Source organism: Tamandua tetradactyla, chromosome 16, assembly GCF_023851605.1.
Source record: "Tamandua tetradactyla isolate mTamTet1 chromosome 16, mTamTet1.pri, whole genome shotgun sequence".
In the NCBI taxonomy this organism is placed as follows: domain Eukaryota; kingdom Metazoa; phylum Chordata; class Mammalia; order Pilosa; family Myrmecophagidae; genus Tamandua; species Tamandua tetradactyla.
The window spans coordinates 44,346,556-44,366,959 of record NC_135342.1 but is presented as its reverse complement, the minus strand read 5'-3'; the positions used below and the strand labels follow the sequence as shown (position 1 = coordinate 44,366,959).

The window sequence follows — 20,404 nt, the reverse complement described above, 5'->3', positions numbered from 1 at the left end:
TTTGATAACAAGACCTGAGAGGAGAGCAGGAACTCAATTACCACATGAATAGATCAAACAGCTGGTGACCAATGGTGAGAGGGAAATGGAGGGAGGAGGGTGCTCTGAGAAGGAATGGAGGGGAGGAAACTGGTTTCTGCCTGGGGACCCTGGGAAGGATGCTCTGAGGAAGTGATCTGGAAGCTAAGTCCTGAAGGATGAGGATGGGATAACCAGGGAAAGAGTACCAGGAAGAGTATGTGCAAAGGCCCTGAGATGGGAGCTTGACAGCTGTATTCAAAACAAGACCAGAGTGGCTGGGACAGAATGAGTGATGGGAGGAGCGCAGAAGGGGTTGGGGGTGGGGGCGGGCTGATCAGGTGCAAACAGGAGGAACTTTAGATCTTCTTCTAAGAGCCATGGGAAATCTGGAGGCATTAAGTAGGAACATGAGAGGATTCCATAGTGAGATGGGCCTGGCTGGAATAAAGAAGATGAATTCAGAAGCTGCTGGAATCCTCTGTATGTGACATGACAATGGTTGTGACTAGCAGTGGACAAAATTGGGACTCATTTAGTCAGAGAACTGACAATAGTTGAGGGAGAGGGAAGAGTTGGGAATGGCCTCAGGTTCCTAACGTGTGCCACAGGTGAATGGAGGGGCCTGGGAGGGCTGGAGGGTGGGCTGGTTTTACAGGAAGGTGAGGAGGGCAGTTTTGGCGTTACATTTGGGTGTGTGAGAGACATCAAGTGGGGTATTGAGTAGTGGGGTGCCCAGGTCCCCAGACCTCCTGAAACCCTCCAGGCCCCCACCCTGCTCTCGAAGCCACATGGGCCTAAACCCCTGGGTCCAAAGAGATCCACCTCTCTCCCAATCAACTTCTTCCTACAGAAGGCAGAGCCTCAGCTCCATGTCTCTGGAACGGTGATCTTGGAAGAGGCGATTGGTTTTCTTATTGGGAGGGAACTATCTGCCAGCCCCATGTCAATGACTATTTCCAAAGCCTTCAAAGGGACCTTTAATCCAATTGTCTGTGTAGGCAGCCAATGCACAGCCCGTCCTCCCCTCTGTACCTCTCCCTTTGAAGGTAGCCCCAAGGAAGAGATGCCCAGGGCAGCCCTGCCTGGTTCTGCCAGCTGGACCCCCACATAGCCAGCAGGGTCTGCCAGGAGCCCAGTGAAGGCCATGGGCAGCTAGCCGTCACAGCGTCAGCCACCCAGCAGCCCCTGGTGCAGTGCCGGCATGGGGGAAGCAAAGGCCACTGCATGCTCAGTGGGCGCGGGGGTGGGGTGGGGCACAGCACTCAGAGACCAGCCAGCCAGTTGTGGTCCAGAGTCAGTACAAAAATACTGCACAGATCTTACAGTCCTCCTGGCAACACATCTTCCCCGATTCAAAGCCAAGGCTAACAGACATTATGTCACTCTGCAAATTCTGGAAGTAAAAGGCCTACCTGTTCTGTCTCCAGAGGCCTTGCTGGTTCTATATAATATTCATGACAACAATGATCTTTATATTTACTGCCCGCCGGGTACCCTGCTAAGTGTTTCACATTTAATCTTTACAACAACTCTGGGGAGCTAAATCCCCTTTTTTGCTCCCATTTTACAGATGAGGAAACTGAGGCACAGACAAGTGAAGGAATCTGCCCAGCATCACGGAGTTCACAAGTGGCCAAGGTAACAGTGGAACCAGGCCCTCCTGTCTCTGCTGAAGCTTTGCTCCCCTGTTTCTCAACCTCTTTTTCCATGATTGTCCTTCCACCAAGGAGCCTGTTTAGACATATTTTTTTTCTAATCACCCCCCCATGAAATTTTAATATCGCAGATACACTGCACTATATGTACGTCTGTGCCTCCAAGAACTTGCTGTCACCTGCTAGGAGCTAAGCCCCCTCCTTGGGACTGCGTGCTCAGAGTCTAGGCCAGGGCTCAACAGAAACAGACTGTGAGACACATAGGGAATTTCAGAGGTTCTAGCAGCCACATTAAAAAAAAACAAACAAGTGAAAGTGATTTTACTAATACATGCTTTCTAACCCAACAGGTCCAGAATATTACCATTTTAAAACATTGCCATGATTAACGAGAAATTTTACGTTCTTTTTTTCACACTAAGTCTTTAGGGATCTGGTGTGTATGGACACCCAGACTAGCCGTATTTCAAGTACTCAATAGCCGTGTGTGGGTCGTGGCTACTGTTTTGGCCAGTGTCCACTGCTCCCGAACTGCTCTGCTTAAAGGGGAAGCTTTGGCGATATGGTTTATGTTCCCCCAAAGCTCTAGAAAATGAAGCCATGCCTTCTATGCCCAAGAGCCTTTCTCCATCCAAGGAACCCTGCAGAGAGTGCTCCCCACACCTAAGGGTCCCTTCATGAGGAGTTCTGGCCCTACAGTGCACAAGACACTGTGCCAAGGAGCTCTCACGGGGATATAAAGATGAGTGAGAGCTGGGCTCTGGCCTTGAGCAGCTTATAATCTAAGAAAAGAGCAGGGGAAACAAAATATTGATGGCGTCCTACTGCACACCAGGACCTATTGTATGGCCCTGAGGCTCCCCACCCATTACTTCCTTTAATCCCTGCACTCACATTAGCAGCTGGGTTCTTTTATGGCTGTCCCCATTTTACTGATGAGGAAACTGAGGCTCGGGAGACCATGGGCCTTACCCAGGGCTCACAGGCCTGACCTCAAGGCCTGGGCCAATACAGACAGAAGGAGAGCCTTCAGGACCCAGGTGGGCAGCCCGGGGAAGGTGTCAGGGCAGGGATAAACCAACTATGGAGACGGCATGAGAAGGAAGAAGGAAGCAGGGCTCCAAGGGTAAAGCAGGGCCATATGTTTCTGCAGAGAGTGAAGAGGCAACGGGTGGATGCCAGGGAAAGCGACAGGAATTCTGGTGCAAGGTGCCTTCTCATGAAGCCTACGTGCAGGGCCCTGTCCAAGAGAGGTCTGGGAAAAACACCCATTGCCCAGCCCAGGGGCCATAATGCCAGAGGAATCCAACTTCCCAAAATATTTACCAGAAGGCTCTGGGCACTAGGCTCCATTCTGTAAACTTGCATGCCATTCCAGAGCCAGGACGATAGATCTCTCAAAGAACAAGATAAACTCTCCCTCACATTCTAAATAATGAAAAAGAGGTAGGGACAAGAGCGAAATAAATCAATCCTCTCTAACCACCCAAACTTAAAAGGGATTATGGGCAAAAGCAAGAAGGGAGCAAGGATGCTGTATCCTTATCAGGCACATGGCCACTCCAGACACAAACAAAACTCTTGGCCGGCCTCCTTCTTCCACGTCAAGAGAGAGGGGAAGAAAGAACAAAGTCCTAATCTCAAAGGTCAAAGCCATCCTCCTAGAGTACAATCGAGCCAGTATTTTTTCCCCTGATTTCCAGGAGAGAACAGTCCCTTCCATGAACCGAGAGACTGGAACTCAAAGAATGAGGACCATAAATCTCCAACATGCTAGGAAAGCCCAGATTTCAAATATCCCACGGCACTAACAGACTAGAATCTTCATCTGGGGCTCAGGAAGGCACGAGCAAAGGAAGCTGCTAGATGACAAGGTGCAGGAGTACGGATGGAGAAGGACTGGCCTCCCGTACTTCCCTGCCTCCAACCATCACCACCCATGACATGGGCTCAGCGAACAAGCAACACCTCGACACTGATGACCTCATTTCATTCTCACCACTCTGCAGATGGAAAACTGAGGCTCAGAGACATGAGCCATTTGCAGAGGCATCTCGCAGCCAGGAAATGGCAGAAACAGCTCTGAAACCGAGCTGGCTGTGCATCTCCAGCTGGGGGCCTCACACTCTGGCGAAGCACCCCCAGTTTCTTCCTCTCTCTGCCAGGCATTTCCAGGTTTAAAGGCCAGCTCTGACCACCTCTGTTCCCTGGCCAATACCCTCAGGCTTTCTTCTGCCTCCAAGACAAGTCCCAATTCCTCAGGGAGGCTTGAGAGAGGGTTTCCCCATCTCTCAGGAGGACCCCCACCTCTCCCCTCACCAACTCAGGCCACCCACCCCTCAATTCCAGAAATGCAGGCCCATCCAAGAAGCGGGTTTTGTAGCATAATATTTTCCTCCCACAGAACGTGAGAATAAAGGGCTCTTTGCATGTCTCCTGAAATAACTGGCTCTGGCCATAAAGCAATCTTCTGCCCAGTAAAAATATTTCTGTAAAGCTTGGTAACTCTATCTGCAGCTCCTTTTCTGAAAGTCAAAAATCTTGGAGAGTGAAATACGGCAGGGGCAGACTTTATGACAAGCTCATGAAGTCATGTCTCCCGAAGCCATACCCTCCTGAATGCCATGGTTAATTTGCTCCTAACCACAGGGACTTTGTGTCTCACCAGACTCAAAGCAAAGCACCAGTTTGCATTTCGACCAGAACAATGCCCACGACCCCAGACCTGGTGTCAGGCCAGGTGGGCAGCACAGCCACTGATGGGGATGTAGGGCCCAAAGGACACCCTCAAGCAGCCAGCTTGGGCAGGGACGAGGTGCTGCTTATAAAACAAGCAAGGGGCATCCTAAGATCAGAGCATACAAGGACTCACAAACAACCCAAACGAACCCCATGATGCCTGGACAAGCCATGGAAACCACCCCAGGCCTCGGTTTTCCCACCTGTACATGGAGGTTCCCCATTCCAAGGGAACTCCTGAGCAGACATGTTCTCTCTGACCCTCTTCACTTATCACACAGCATCTGAGCCCCTTCCAGGTGCTGTTCTAGGCCCTGGAGAGAAGGAGGTTGGTTTACTGGAATCTGCCAGAACATATCGGCAGCTCCTGAGGCCTTTCTTTCAGGCCTTGTGTTTACCCAGCACTCACGGCATGCTGAGCTCAAATTGCTTACGTGCATTGCTTTTTCATTTAATCCTTGAAGTGACTTATACAGGTGAGTAGTCTTTGCCCCATTTCACAGATGAGGAAACTAAGGCCCAGCGTCCACACAGTTCAGTAAACCTAGGTCTGGAGTCTGTGCCCTCTGGAACTGGGAGATGATCCACAGAGGGGAAAAAAAAAGTTAAATCACGAGATAAAAAAACATACAGTCACACAAGCTAAGGCAGGGTTCTTAACTGGAGTTGTGAGTTAAAGGTGCAAGAGCATTTATAGGGGAGAGACCCCACCTGACTCACACAGTGCCAAAGGGATCTTGTTAACCCATCAGGGTTAAGAATCATTGGCCTATAATCATAACGAAGATACTAGGAGCTTAAAAGGAAGGTCAGGTGACCCAAGTGGGCTGCTTGGAGGAGGTGGCAAACCAGCCAGTTTCTTCCAAAATCCAAGGGCAGGCAGGGTTCTCCCAGGATGGTCAGCCATTCACCACAACCCTCACCAGCTGCTGGCAGGGGCTGTACATAGCTGCTGGTTCCACCCACCCAGTGTGTCTTCTGCATTTTCTCCTTCTCCTCTCAAGGTGGTCTGTCTTTAGGGAATCGCCTGGCCCTCTCTCCCAACCCCTGAGGTTAGGGTGGGGTTTGATCCCAGCTCCAATTCCACAGAGGATACATGATCCAGAGCTGTCAAAACCACAGAAATTGGTTCAGGAATGGGCATATGACCCAAGTCAAAATGATGTAAACCAAGCCTGCACTTTCGCTGGAACTCTCACTTCCACCCAAAGTTGCATCTTCTAGCCGAAGATGGAGGCTCATACTTTGGACACCCCAACTTCCACTAGATGAGGAGAGCCCGCTGAGAATGAAGCCAACCCAAAAGGAACCAAAACCAGAGCTGAAGCTGCATCCCACTATCCTGGACACAATCTGAACTCTAAGACCCAGCCATACCTGAAGTTAATTCACCTGCTTGAGCTACCCAGTTACATGACCCAGTGACCTGCCTTTGTCCTGCCACAGCCGAGATGGTCTTGAACCCAAAGACTCCTGAGTAACCCACAAAGAGAAAGAGTAATCACATTTATTTCACCACAACTCCTCCCTGAAGCTGCTTCCCTCCTGGGTTATGAAGTCACTAGGCCCAGTGGGGTCTAGTGGAATGGGGGTGGAGGGTGGATTCTGGCTTCACCATAAAAGTACTAGCGACACCTAGAAATCACAATAGTGTGTGTGTGTCTGTGTGTGCAGGCATAGGAGGTGGTAACACACCTGGAGATCGCAGTATGTGCAAGGCAGATGTGTAGAAGCACAGCTACAGAGATGCACACCATTTACTTAAAGCCAACTGCAGGTGAAAGGTGACTAAATGCCCAACAACAGGTTATCAGTCCATCCTCATCATGGAAGAATCGAAAACCATTAAAAAATAAGATTCTATGAGCAGATATGGAATGATTTCCAAGATACACAGCTAAGTTAAAAAAAACAAAGATTAAAAAAGCAAGGCACAGAACCAGATGTATAATATGCACCTTAAGCTAAATGAAAATGTTTACAGTCTAAACCCCTTTTTTATGATTCCCCACATCTCATGAACTTCTTCAACTAACGTACAAATCCCGATGCTTCCTTGTCTCGTTGACCAAGAGGGCCGCCCCTGCCTGAGCAGGTAGAAGCTGGTAAAAACACAGAGCAGGGCTTGGAGGACCTCAAGGAACCCATACAAGAAATTTCCTCTGAAAAGGGGAGCAGGAAATAGGTGGTGGAAGGAAGGGGGAGCTTCCTTTTCACTGCAAACTCTTTCGTAGTCTTTTTAATGTTCTTTTTTTTTTTCTAATTTTTATTTTATTTGTTATCATGTGTATGACCTAATGCACCAAAAGGAAAAAAGTGAGGGTCCTTCTGGAAGGGCAAGAGAGAAGCCAGCAGAGACTTTCTTAAAAGGCACAGAGCAGCGTGGCTGGGAAAGGAGGCAGGGGTTTGGAAGGACAGGACCTGAATTCCTGGCCCTGAATTCCAGCCCGAGCTGCAAAGGCCTTCCTGAGCCTCATTCTCCCTAGCTGTTCACTCAGCAACTTCTACATACCAAGTAGTGCACACAGCCCTGGGGTATAGCACTGAGCCACACAGGACCTGCCTGTGGCATCTGCAGTCTGGCCTCAGTTTCCCCACAGTCATAATATTAACCTTGGCCAGGTTTCTGTGAATATTAAATGCCAGACAAATCACTGTGAGGAAAGTTTTGCGAACCATGAAACTTGCATAAAGTTACTACTGGAGAAAAAAAAACAACCCACTCGGTGCCACTGCATCCCACCTTCCAAAGTCACAGACCACAGCCAAGGGACCAAATCCTCACCTGAGGATCCCTGAAGCAGCTGCCAAGCAGGTCCTCTGGGGCGAGAAGGCTAAAAACGCCCCAATCTGTGACACCAGGAGAAGGTGCTCTAATCCACCCACGACACTACTCATCACTGACCTTGGCAGTGGCCAGCCGGGGCTGCCCTCCCTCCAAACTTGAGCAAAACCAGAAATGGACTCTGGAAAGGCTCTGGGGGGGGGGGGGGACCAGCTTCCTATGAGGAGAGCTTTCTTTCTATCACCACCTGCTGTGAAGAGCCCCTTTGACCACCCTGAGGATGGGGTGTGACCCGATGTACTGCCTGCTTATCCAGAGCTACACTGTCCAATGCAGTAGCCATCAGCCTCCCAGAAAACATTGTCATTTGCATTTACATTAATTGAAATAAACTTTAAAATCAATTTCTCAGTCGTACTTCTCACACAGTGCTTAATAGTCAGGGGCCCAGTGATTCTATATTGGACAGTACAGACAAACCATTCTCATCACAGAAAGTTCCACTGGGCAACGCTGGATTAGAGGTCCTTTTACCATCTCCTTCTTCCTTCTGGTTCTAAAAGGAGGGACCTGGAGTCATTTAAATAGAGGTCAGAGATCGATTATTATCTGTGAAGTTCTAAATCCAGTTGTAGGTTTAAGTAGCCACAGCCATGGGGAAATGGGAAGAGGGACACAAAGGTTTAGCGAGCTCTTGCCATGTCCAAATGGGCCACTCAACTGGTCCCCCCAGGTTCTATAAATGGGGAGCGCCACCCTCATCTCAGCCCTCCCCCTTCCCGCACCCCTCCCATCTGCCTTTCGTACAACACCCAGCCCAGCCGGCAGTTCTCACCCAGCACAGAGAAATTCTGATTCTGAAGGGTTGGCGTGGGACCTGGGGACCCGCATTTTAACAAGCATCCTGGAGGTTCAGATGGAGCCACAGACCGAGTCCTTGCCAAACCCACACCCCACTCCCTCCAGCCTCTGTCCTCTCTTCCACCCCTCCAGTAAAGCTTCTCCAAAGAGTTGCCTATATCTGCCGACTCTTATGTCCTCATCTCTCATTCTCTTTTCAGATGTACTGGCTTTCTGAAAAATATCAAAATAGTACATGTTCACTAAAAAAAAAGTCAAACAATGTAGAAAGAAAGTAAGAAGTGAAACACCCTCCCTCCTCACACGTCCCGCCACTCCACTCCTCGGGGAAACAGCCTTTGACAGTGTATCCTTCCAGATTTTTCTCTAGGCACCAGCAAATACATGGAGATAGAGCCTCAAACAGATTTTCAAATATTGCACAAAAAACAACAGGACCACACGGCATTGATGTTTTGCACTTACTTTGGTCATTCAACAGTATTCCAGACCTCCTACCCGTCAGCATCCACAGCCCCCATCACCCTGATTTCACAGGTTGCAGCGCAACCCACGAAATGCCTACACCATTGTTTATTAACCTGCTCTTAGTGGTGGATATCTGAGTTGTCACAAATTTTTCATCCTTTCAAATAAAGCGGCCATGAATGTTCTCGTCAGTGTGTGCTTCTGCTCACGGGCAAGTGTTTCTTGTCCCCTCCATAACCAGCATGCCACCAGGAGGGGTCCTGCCACACCCAACTTTGACCACCTGGGCCCTAAATCCAATCGACACCTTTCTGTTCTTTTTCACTAAGCCTCTCGGTAGCATTCTCTCTAGGAAACCAGATCTTTTCTGGGAGATGACGTCAATAGTCCTCAGTGAATCCCACCTCCCAGAATTGATGCCCTTGTATATTCCCTTCTCCTAAATCTGAGCTGGGCCTGTGATTTGCTTTAACCAAGAGAATGTAGTGCTGGCAATTAGGGGCCTCAACCTTAAGAAGGCCTGAGTTTCACTTTGGTACTCTTGGGGAACAGCCACCATGTAAGAAGTCTGATTGCTCTGATACCACCAAGCCAACCATCTGCAAGGCCATGGGCGAGAGAACGGAGGCCCCAGACCTGTGACCCAAGGGGAGCTGTTGCAGTTAGCTCCCAGCTATTTGAATCACCCCAAATAATGCCACCCGGAGCATAAACACACCAAGCCCTGCCCAAACTGCAGAATCTCAAAGAAATAATAAAATGGTAAAGTCACCAGGTTTCAGGAGTGTTTTGTTATGCAGCAATAGATAACCAGAACACCCACCATTCAGCACTGCATTCGCACTTCCTCCTGTTTAGGAAGAAGTAAAGGCCAGGAGGATCCCAACAGCTACCTCATCACCACGCTGAGGCCACCCCAGGCTCAGGGTCAGAGAACAGTGCCAGTCCTCAAAGACTCAGCCACGCTCTCCTCCCAGGATGCAGCTGCTACCGCCCACGTGCAGATGTTAGCTTCTCAGGTGAGAGGACATTCTCTCTTTATTCCCTAAGCAAAGGGAGTGGGTGAGCAAGAAAGCACCCTCGGCAACCCTGGCTGAAAAGCTCACAAGCCACCACTCTGAAGCCAAGAAAGAAAACAAGCACAGAGAGATTAGGGACCTCCCCCAGGGCCACACAGCTAGCAAGAGGGAGAGCTAGGACCTGAGTAAGCACTGAGGCACAGAGCCAGCACCACCAGCCAAATTCCAGTTTTTCCAACATTTTGCTCATGACCCACAAGAAGAATTACCTTTTATAACAGGTTGCTGTATGCACGGGCTTGGCTGTGGATGTGCGTGTGGATAGATACATCTGAAATTTCAAAAGTTATACCAAAAAATATTTACCCGTACTATTATGCAATATTCTCTCACATTCTTAATCTTTTCTATACTATTTCCTTTTTTCTTTAATGCTGGTTATTAAATTGATTTCATAAGGCATGACTGGGTTATATTATAGATTTTTTTAAAAAATCTCCTCTATACTAATCAAGAGGTCTCTAAAATCAGACTGAACTGAATTTGAATCCCGCCCTACCACCACCAAGTCAAGCCATGTTGGATTAGGGGGCAGACGTGTATACAGCCTCAGTTTCCCCAGCAGTCCAATGGGGCTAACTATAGAGCCCACCTCATAAGGTGAGAACTAGGATCCATACACGGACAGCCCAGCACAAACCAGAGACAACCCCAGCAGCTCGGTGTCAGGACCCCCTGCTCTGACTGCTGCACCCACCCCTCATGGCCACTTAACAGACACGCTGAAGCTGTGACAACAGCCACTGAGAAAGGAGGCGCAAGCGTGGGCCAGGCTAAGGTGGTGCGTGCCTATGGGCTCTCCAGGGCAGGGGGAGAGAGGAGAAAGTACCAAAGGGCCCATTGAAAAGGCAAATTTGTTCCTGATGTGTAGTTTACTTTAAGGCAATTTTTTGCTTTGGAGGTTGATCCAGATAATCAGAGGGAGAGAGGGGTAAAAGACCTGAGGCAGGGGCAAAGCAGCCCCTCATCAAGGCTCCCTCTGGAAGCCAGGCTTGCAGTGGGCTTGTCCACCCTAGCCCATGTGGCCTCTGGAAGGTAGAAAACACCCTTGGCCTGAGCCCGTTTGGGAGGCCGTGGCCCTCTCAGCCCTCACCTGTGGCCTGAGGATGGACAGGTCTGGCTTGCTAACGGGGACCCATTATACTCGGCCCCACCCTCCTCAGAACCCCGCCCCCACCCCCCTACCACCCCTCCTCCAGGCTGAAGGTGGGTCCAGGGGGCTGGGGCAGCAAACCATTACTACCCCAGGATGCCACCATCCCTGTGACCAGAAGGTCTTCCCCTGCCCCGAACCCCCACCCCACCAGAAAGCAGAGAATTTGCAATCAACAGACATGCAAAAAGCTTCCCAGAAGATGACTTGCAGTGGGTAGGCAAGTGCTCAGAATGGGGTGCAACCTACAGCACCCCAAACACAGGCACCCCCCTCTTTCAGCTGGACTGCAGATTAATGAACATCTCAGAAACCAGAATCTGGTCGTAAGTCTGACACCTGGAAGTGCTGAGAGACTCTGTGCACCAGCTCTCCAACCTGCCCTTTGCACTTCCAGCCGCTTTGCCTGTTTTCATCACCTGGCTACCTCCTGTTTATCCTTTAATGCTGCCCCCCAATCCAAGTAGAACCCCCTCTTCTTTCTCCCTCATGATGTTCCCTGCTTTCCCTTCCTCACACTTAACCACATGGGTAGTTATCAGGGAAGTCACTGGCAAATGACACCAGGAGGCTTCATTCTCCCTGACAGCCATGGGAAACTCATTTCACCCTCAGAACAACTCCATGAGGCAGGAACTAGTGCTCTATCCATTTCACAGGTGTGGAAACTGAGGCTCAGAGATGAGCCATCACCTTGGCCCCAGCTGGGGAGATGTGGCACTGAGACTACAACCCAGGGAAACCTGCTTCTGAGCAACAGCTTCAGCCCCACCTCCTACACTGGACATACACTGTCCTCAGTAGAAAGTGGCCCACGCTTCGCCTTCATTGCACCTGTCCTGCCACACCAACCCCATCCCCACCTGTCCTAATACAGAAGGTAGTTGCAGGGATTCAACAAAGAGAATGGACGTAAAGCATTAAGCCTGATGCTCTGTCCAGATGATATTCATTTGTATGAACTATTATCACTAATGTACTGATTCACCAACAGCACTTAAAAAAAAAAATCTAGGCATAACTCAGAAATCACAAGCTGAGGGATTATAGGCCAAATCTAGCCCGCTCAAATGTTTTCTTTGGTCCACCCAAGGACCAAAATCACACATTTTAATTGGTTGACAATTATTTTTTTTAAACTGGAAAGGATGCACATAAAAATCCAGATTTCTGGCTTCTCTTTACCACCCGAGGAGAATGTAGCAATCCCTGGGCCACATTCCCACGTGGCGAGGGTCAGCTGGGCGTGCACTGCACTGTCCCCTTGAAACAGGACAAGTGCTCTCCCCCCAGGGCACCACAGTCCCCACCCCGCCCAGGTGTCTCCCACCCAGCCTGCTGCATTCATCTCTATGACCTCTCCGGCTCCTGCAGATCATTGAGTTTCCAGCTCCTGGTCTCAGTCTTACCATCCTTCAGACCTACTCACAAGCCCCTTTCTTCAAAACATCCTCCCCCAAATTTCCATATCCCTGCGCCTCTCTTAAGGCTTTATAACTTCAATAGCTAACTCATATCAAGTACTTATTATGTGCCAGGCAGTTATAATCATTTCATAGTCTGAGTCCTCAAAATCACCCAGCAAAGCACGGGCGATTAATATCCCTGTCTTGCAGAAGAGGAAACCGAGGCACAGAGTTGATTATTTTGTTGCCACCACCCACCCCTGCCCACACCTCCATCCTTTTCCATGCTGCTCTGTACCCCAGGGAGTCAGCCATATGGAACACCTTCCTGGGGCCTCTGGATTTAGTCAATGGGGAGCACAGCGGGAAACGAGGGTTGGGAGGAGAGAGAGGTTGGGGTGTTCCCTGTCTCTGCCTGGGGTCAAGCTCTCCGTGAAGTTGGCTCCTGCAGGCCTCCCCTCCTCCTGGGCTGCTGCTCTTAGAAGGATCCAGGAACAACCTCTCCTCCACAGGCCCTCTCGGCCCTAGGGCAGTCAACCTTTCTACCGCTGAGGCCTCGGCACCCTGCGAGGTTCCCTGAGCCCTATGCACAGCTCGGGGAGCTGTCTCTTCATGGAAGTCCCTTCAGTTAAACTCTTCGGAGTGCATTTGTTCCCTGCCAGAACCCTGGCTGTCAGAGGTTCAGCTCAGGAACCCAGGTCCCACCGTTAGAAAATGCAACCAGGATTTGAAGCCAGGAAGTCTGGCCCAGAGCCCATCACCAACCTGTACTGCCCTGCCTCCTATTTTACTTCTCCTGCCTCCTCGAGGGTCCCCCGGACAGCCCCCAGAGAATCCAACACTGTGCCTGACCCAAAGCAGACATACCAGAATCTCACTGAGCCCACAGGTCACGCTCACCTGAATCCATTTTCCTTCATAGTAATCTTACAAACGAGAGCCTCGCCCTCCTCAGTCTCCACACAGGAGCTGCTGCCTGTCCTGCTGTCCCCTCTGGACAAAGTCCAAGCTCTGTCACAAAACAGACAAGCCCCTCTAGCCAGCTGAACCTCAGTCAGTATCTCGAGCCACCACCCTCTCCATGCAGGGTTTTCTCCCAGGCTGCAGGTCCATCTCCTCAAAACACCCCCGTGGCCACCAGGCACCGTCTACTCCCCTGGCATGGCTTGCTGGCCCCCCCCTCATTCATCCTTTGGGCCTCAACTTAAACACCCTTCCTCTAAGACTACCTCTGACCCTAGACCACCCGGTACCCCCTACTCTTAGAATCCCCAGATGTCCTTTAACATGCTCTTGGCACTATCCTCATTGCCCAGTAGCCATCTTCCCAAACTAGGAGCCAATCTAACTTATGAATACTGACACAAAGGTAAAATATTAACAAATCAAATCCAGCAACATTTTAAAGAGTAACTGATCACAGCAAAGACGGTTGAGTTTAGGAGTACGAAGAAGGTTGAACATCAGGGAAACTAGCAATGAAAATTATACATGCAAGTCATATATTCTATTAGCAGAGAATAATCATCTCAATCTGCACCCCAGCAGTATTTGAAAAACTCAAGACAAACTCTTAGCAAGCTAGGTGTTGAAGAAAGCTTCCTTAACTAGGTAATTAGAACCATACTTAATGGTTACTAAATACACTGTGGGAGATTCTAACCAATGCAATAAGAAAAGAAAAATAGATGAGAGGCAACATATGTTCCTCCCACTAAACCCTAAGTTCTGGGAGGCAGAAACTGTGTCCTCTTAGAGTTTCCAGGACATCCTCAGCACCGTGCTTTGTGTAGAGAAGGCACTCAAATATTTGTGGAATGAATAACCATCCAGATGAGGTCTGATTCCCATTATACGTTCTCAAAAGCATCCAGCATTGCTCCTTCGAGGCACATATCACGGTTTAAACTGTACCACTTGTTTTTAGAAAGTGCGATCTCTTCCTACTAAAGGGTAAGCTCCATGAGAACAAGTTCTGCTCTGTTCCCAGAGCAAATAAATGCCTATCTGCCCTAACTCAAGCCCTCAGTATGTGCTGCGCTGACACGCAGAGGACCTGCAAAGAACATGTTCCGTGGAAAGCTGCTAATTTATAATGAATGAGTCTATCCCCCTTCTCAGCTGGAAAACCCGAGGCCCAGCGTGGGGAGGGGCCCTGTGGCGGCCACCCCACCACCGAGAAGTCCTCACAAGACCAGGCCCCACGCACGGCTCGAACGTGGAGCCGGAGCCGATTCCTTGGCGCTGTCTGAGCAAATACACGCCCAGGGCGGCTCCCTGTGGGCAGAGCCGCCGTTCTGGGGCCATGGATGACTTCAGAGGAGGCAAGGCCTCTTCAGAGAAGGCTTTCCTCCCAGAGCCCCAGGACTGGGGCCCACATGGATAAACAGCCCCTCTGCTTTCCCGCGAAGCTATCAAAGAATTACTTATGTCTCTGGAAGTGCTTGTTTGGAAAAGGTTCCCCACCCCACCTGGGCTTGGCAGGAGCGCCCTGCCTCCCGGGAGCGCGCGGCTCCTCCCCCAGCCCCTGAAGGAGCCGGCCATGCCTCACGTGGAGAGTCTGAAGCCCGCCGTGAGGAGGCAGGCAGCTGCCCAGGATAAACGGAGCAGGGTGACATCAAAGGTTCCCTCCGCACTCAACAACCGAGGCCTTCAGCTCTCTCTGGAGTTTCTTCCAGGATATTCTGGGCTCCTGCCTCAGTTCTCCCTCAGATGGAATGGCAGATATTTTGTTTGTGAGAGTCTGCATTTTTTCCTTCCTCAGGGAGGGGGCCGGGGTAGGGGAGAGAAAGAATGTCTGTGAGAGACAAGGGCCACAAAAAGGACATGTGTGAGTGAGGCAGAGAGAGAGAGAGACGTTGGGGAGGCAGCAGGAAGTGCCTGCTTTGGAATCTGACAAGCAACCTAAAAATTCCAGAAGCTTCTAAACCAGAGCATGTTGTAAATCCACAGTCAGGGAGTGTGTCTGCAACAATAGGAGCCCTGAGCTGAGAGGACTCTGGGATTCCTGGCTGTCCAGTGCTGGTCGATCTCCTCCAAGGACCGCCGTGCTGACCCCCTGACCAGAGGACCATCTCTACTCCCCTTTCTTGGACAGATCTGGTAAACTGAGGCAAGGCGTCCTCTTCCCTTAGGCACAGGCTCACAGCAGACCTGGGGCAGGAAGGCTTCTCTCTGGGCTTGGTCTATCACTGCCCCCCCGCCCCCAGCCTCCAGCCCCCTGCCCTGGAGAAGCCAATCCCACCCCCCATGCCCTGCCACATGCCACCACGGCGGGGCGCCTGGTCCTGCAGTCGACCCTCCACCCGCTACCCAGCAGCAGGGTTCACCTGCTGGGGCGAGGCCCCAGGTGTCTGAACGTGACACTCCAAGGCACGCGCTGACTGCCTGCCCACCCCACACACCTGTCCAGATGGGCAGGTGGCTCAAATGTGCCAAGAGCCACTGACCTGCAGGACTCTTCAGAAACACAGGCACCAGGCGAGATCACCACCTCCAAGGCCTCATCTCACCCTGGCCCGCAGGACACAAAGCCACGTGGAGGCCACAGTCCCGGACCGCCCGCCCGGCAAACCCCACTGACCACCCGTGCTGGTGGGCAGTGGTGGACCCAGGTCCTCCTCAGCTCTTCCCTGCAAGAGGGCCAGACCCACTTCCCACTCCTCTCCCATGCTGCCCTGCAGTCCTCCTGGCTGACGCTTTCTAGCACCTCCACAGGTGCGAGTGTCTACTAATTAATGTGCCTGCTCACCTGCTGGCTTGTCCTGTCTCTTTTATTAGACTGGAAGCTGCAGGAGGGCAGGGTCCGATTCTCTTTTATTTGCCACTGCATCCTCAGAGCCCAGCAAGGTGGCAGAACTACTAACAAATAGATGAGTGACTGAAAGAAAAGGTCTGATTCCACTTAGGAGCCTGGGGAAGACAGAATTTATAAGTGGGAATCAAGGAGAGAAGCCAACTGGAGAAGAGGGTCCTGGGGAAGGGGGGAGACAGTTGGTGACCATTTCATCTATTCACTGGTTCGTTCATTCAGCAATAGTGAGTACCTAGGATGTGTGACTAGGAGGCGGCAGTAAAGGAGCTTCACTCAGAAAGGGAGTCTTCTGTTGCTCCACGGTTCAGGCTTTGATGTTTTAAGCCCCCAGGGCAACAGTTTGGTCCCTCACAAACTGGTTGCCTGAGCAAACCAGTACAAAGAACTTGTTTTAAAAGAGGAACGCGGGGCGGGCCGCGGTGGCTCAGCGGGCAAGAGTGCTTGCCTGCTATGCCGGAGGACCCCGGTTCGATTCCCGGCCCCAGCCCATGTAAAAAAAACAAACAAACAAACAAAATATAATAAAACAAGAAAATGTTTAAAGATGTTTCCCATCCTTCCTTCCTTCTCTGTCTTTCCTTCCCTCCCTCTCTCTTTAAAAAAAAAAAAAAAAAAAAGAGGAACGCTCTGTCCTTCGCCCACCATCTCTCCTCCTTCCTAACATCCTCACTGGGCAACAGATGGAAATGCCCCTGGCTCCTCTGGCCCTGTGGGACACACGGGACCACCTCCTGGTCCAGCTTCTCCCTGAGTCTACTATAGTTCTTAGAAGACGCGACAGGAGAGAGGGGCTATTACCGAATTCTAGAACGTGCTACATGGGTCTGAGTCGGGAGGAACCAGCCTCCTACTCAAAGAATAGTTTGAAAAGGACAAGACATTCTTAGAAGCCTGTGCCAGCGAGCACATCACAAAGATGACCCAATGCCCTCGGGCCATGGCAGCCTTGCCCACCACCCGCCCGTCCTGGAGGACCCAGACCCATTCAAAAGCAGGAGCCCAGGCTGGGTCTTTGTCCGGCTCAAACCCGCCCCACCTCTCCTTCCCATTCCCCAGGGGTCAAGAGGAGAGCCAAGCCTGGGCTACAAGGATGGCCTCGGGTGCCCATGAGCAGAAAAGAGGGACTCCATGGAGAACGCAGAGCCGCCAGCAAGTGGAGGCCCAAATGCCTCCACCCAAGTCCTCCCCCAGCCTCAAAGCAAATCATCTTTTAATTCTGAAACACCAAATATTTAATTTATGCTTTACCTCAAATGTCAAGTCCACCTCCCGGCACATAGCTTTGAAACCACGTAAGGAGGCCTAACACTTTCCATATGGTGAAGACATGGGGCCTTTTAATCGTGCCAACTGGTATCATTCGAGGGTAATTCCCCCGGAATCCGGCACTGGAGCAGCAGCTGGGCCAGCTTCCAGTCTCATCGCCCGGCCTGAAACGTCCACACGGGCTCCAACTGGCCCTGCGTCCTTCCAATCTTCTCCAGATACCAAAATGTGTGAGGTGCCCCCTAATCAAATCACCAAACTGCCTTTGATCCAGAGGCAGGCCTGCCTGTACCTTTCAGCCTCTCTCTCCAGGCGGCTTGGCCATAAGAAAACAAAAGGGCTAACTGGGGAGTGGGGGGGATGGAGGGTTGGGGGGAGGGCCGTATATGCTCATATATGCACATCCATGGACACGCCACATGCACGTGTATACACAGGTAAGCAGGTTCTGCTTCTCCTAAGGTGTTCCTGCCTGACCCCTCTGTGTCCACCACGCTACCCGTCCATCTACTCAGCTTTCTTTTAGTTCACCTATTATATTTTTCATATCCAATATTTTCAATGGGCTTTCTTTTGTAACTGCCTGTTGCTGCTTCATGGTTCCAATATCCTCCTATGTTTATCTCTCTGAGATCTCATTTTGTTTACTTTAATTTCTAATTCTGCTTTGCACATTCACTGTTTCCTGGCATATACATTTAGATTACTGTCCTTCTTTCACAGCACTTGCACACCTCACATTTCTCATTCTTTTTCTCCTCTGAGCTCCTGTTCCCTCAGTGCCCATCACAGACCCATGGAAAAGGCTCAGCCTGTAGCCTCCAGGTGAGCCTGCAGTTTTTGGTGGGAGGGGAGCAGAGAGCCTCTGGTTTTGTAATCTCAACCCCATGGCCCCTGCCAGTCCCTCAACAAACCTCCCAGTACCTGTCTTCACAGGTTCTTTCTGAAGAGTTATCTGCCATAATAACCCTGTCAGGAATGCAAATATGATTGTACCCATTCTGCAGATGAGATCATTAAGGTGCACAAGGGTAAAACGACTGTATCAGAAAACACCGTTATTGTGGCAGAGCCTGACCCCACTTGGGTTTCTTATTCACAAAGGCAGGCTTACTTTACTGCCAGCACAGTCACCCTCTCATACCTCAGTACGTTGCGTGCAATTTGGACCCACCCTGCACACTCACTAAGCTACTTAGACCTTGCCAGGAAGGGAAGGGCAAGCAGCGACCCCTCCAGCTTCTGTCTGCCCCACAACCAGCAACCCCGGTCACTGGGCAGCTGGTCCGCAGGCCACCGCCTCTTGGGCTGCAACTCTGTGGTGTAAGACTTCACTACACATGGCTTCCCTTCTCCTGGAAAATTCTCCAGAGGGGGAAAAAAACCCAGTCCACACCAGCTGGCTGGCCACTTTAGAGGGCTATTGGGAGGATTAAAATAATGTATGCAAAGTGCTTGACACACACTTAATAAATAGTAGTTATTGCAATAATAATAATGCTAGATGGAACTGCCACTGCTGGGTCCCCAGTTGCTTTGGTGAAAGGCCTGGGGCCCCAGGACAGGCCTGGGGTGAGCCAGAGACCTTTACCAGCAGGCTGGGCCCACACCCTCCTACATCCTGATGATACAAGAGAAGGACCTGCCAGCCACTCTTTTCCTGCTGGTGGAAATCATGGAAATTAAACCCGACTGAGGGTGACCACTAGTGTCCTAGTCAGGATCTCAGGGTTTCCCAAACTTGGAGCATTCTGTTCTCACCGTCACAATTGTGACCCCTTGTGCAACTGCTGGCTGAATTTATACTTTTCTCTGAATTGACTATCTCTTTCAACTTAGCAATAGTATCTGTGAATCTTGGGTTGGATGTCCTAGTTCATTTTTTTCTGACAAGAGAAATGCATAACTATTAAGCTGAAAAGCATTTCTCCGGGTGCCCCCTGAAAGCACCATGCTGGCCCCCAGCAGTCTTACCACCCCCCCACCCCCACCCCCTGCCAGTCCCCCTGACTATCTATCAAAGCGGAAGGCGCGCTAGCCTTGCTTTCCCCACCTCTGCAGGACCAGTAATGGGGCCAGCTCAGGCCAGGGCCGGTGGGTACCCAGGCGCCAGGGTCCCCATCACTCAAGAAGGTGGAGGCTCCTTTTCCTCAACATCTCTGACGGCTGAGCCCACCCTCCCACCACCAGCACATGTCACGCCAACGGCGTGCCTTACATCTTCAAAAGTGCTTTGAACAAACATTAATGACCCCTCGGCATTTCCCTGAGAGAGGAGGTGAGGGAGGGAGGGGGCCAGCACCAGCTCATGCTGTCCTCAGCTGGGGGAAACCAGGCAACAAAATTCCGTGACTTCACCAAAGCCACAGACTTAAGCTGAGGCCCCCTGCCCACCCTCCCTCACTTCCCCCAATGGCAACTTTTACTGGCTCGCATTCCTCTTGCTGGGAACACTACTATTTAATTAAAAACGACGGACTTTTGTTTTCCTCCCCTTCCTTCCTTCTCCCTCCCATCCTCCCAGACTGGATGCCAAGGAGACCCACCAAAAACATGCGGGTAACATTTGTTATGGCTTTGAAGATAAAAGTCAATTGAAGTAAGCCCTCGCTGTATTTCAAGTTTCCCCTCTAGCGTGGAGCAAGCTGCCTGGCAGTTTAGAAAAGGAAAAAAAAAAAAAAAAAAAAGGACTGCAAATAAAATGTCATTCTGCAGGAATACTTTGTAAAAATAAACAGGCTGAAAAAACCCCAAACTTGATTAATGGAAATCCACTCTGTTGCCCTCTGTCTTCAGCTGCAGATGCATTTGTTCATATGGCTAAATAGGATCATTTTCATTGGGCTTTAAATAAATAGGTAGCTCAAATACTAGAAATGGGTGAGGGCAGAGGGGAGTTAGCAGTTCTGTTTTTAAAAGACCCCAGCTGCAGTGCCCCCTCCACACCAAAGTTTAACCTTTACTAGGGGACAACAGCTCCAATTCCAACCCAGACAACAGATGAAGAGAAATGGAGAAGAGGAAGCCCCCAGATAAGCCGTGGCAGTGGAAGAGGCAATGGGAGATGCTCCCAGACCAGGAGCTTATTTCAATACATGCACAAGAAGTGACTTTATCCACCAGACCCCCACCCAACACTGGCCTGTGCAGTGGAGCT

The 20,404-nt window shown here is 50.6% G+C and overlaps 1 protein-coding gene across 1 annotated transcript in view; it reads right to left on the bottom strand.

Moving 5' to 3' along the window:
• NKD1 (NKD inhibitor of Wnt signaling pathway 1) overlaps nt 1-20,404 on the bottom strand; it is a 78,822-nt gene that overhangs the window by 56,331 nt on the left and 2,087 nt on the right. The window lies entirely within an intron of this gene.